We start from the raw sequence: 665 nt of genomic DNA, 5'->3' as shown, positions 1-665 counted from the left end.
TTGGCACCAGAAGATGAGGTGAAAATAAGGAATAGCTGATTAACAAACACTTGATTACAATTGATCCCAGCGAGGTCTGCAGTTGAAAACAGTTGATACATCTGCACTACTAATTAGGTGTGTGTGTTTGTATTTGTTGTTTGTGTGTGTCCTAATTGTTCCCTAAAGAGCTCTTTCTATTAAGTACAAGCAACAATCTTAATTGCTGAAAATGTTGTTCTGCGCTGCAAAACACTTGTTTAGATATCCTGCTTCTGTGGCAGGTGCTAATTGATCAACCTCTGAAAAACTTTGACTTAATGGAATGCAAGCAAGAAAGAAAAACGTTACTTCAAAAAGCACAACATCTTTCCAATTAAAATGTTACTTTTCTGCAGTTTTACCTTCTTTAAAAACAAATTACACTAAAGTAAAACTGCTAGATATTGAGACTTGGATCATTTGTTCAACTGGCACACGGATGGATTTGTTTCCCCCTTTGAGGCTGAAAACTTGATTAACATGTATTGAGGCCTAATAAACAGGAGAGGATGGAACAAGATACAGAAATGAACACACTTATTCTGTATTTTAATTCTCTACAGAAACCAGCACAAGGCCTCAAAGGTAATTTGAGACTTTGAAGCAGGTTTCTGAAAAAAAAAAAAAAAAAAAAAAAAAAAAAA

Source organism: Nematolebias whitei, chromosome 6, assembly GCF_014905685.2.
Source record: "Nematolebias whitei isolate Nwh7 chromosome 6, NemWhi1, whole genome shotgun sequence".
NCBI classification, from domain to species: Eukaryota; Metazoa; Chordata; class Actinopteri; order Cyprinodontiformes; family Rivulidae; genus Nematolebias; species Nematolebias whitei.
The sequence above is the reverse complement of the archived record's forward strand: the minus strand, read 5'-3'. Positions refer to the sequence as shown.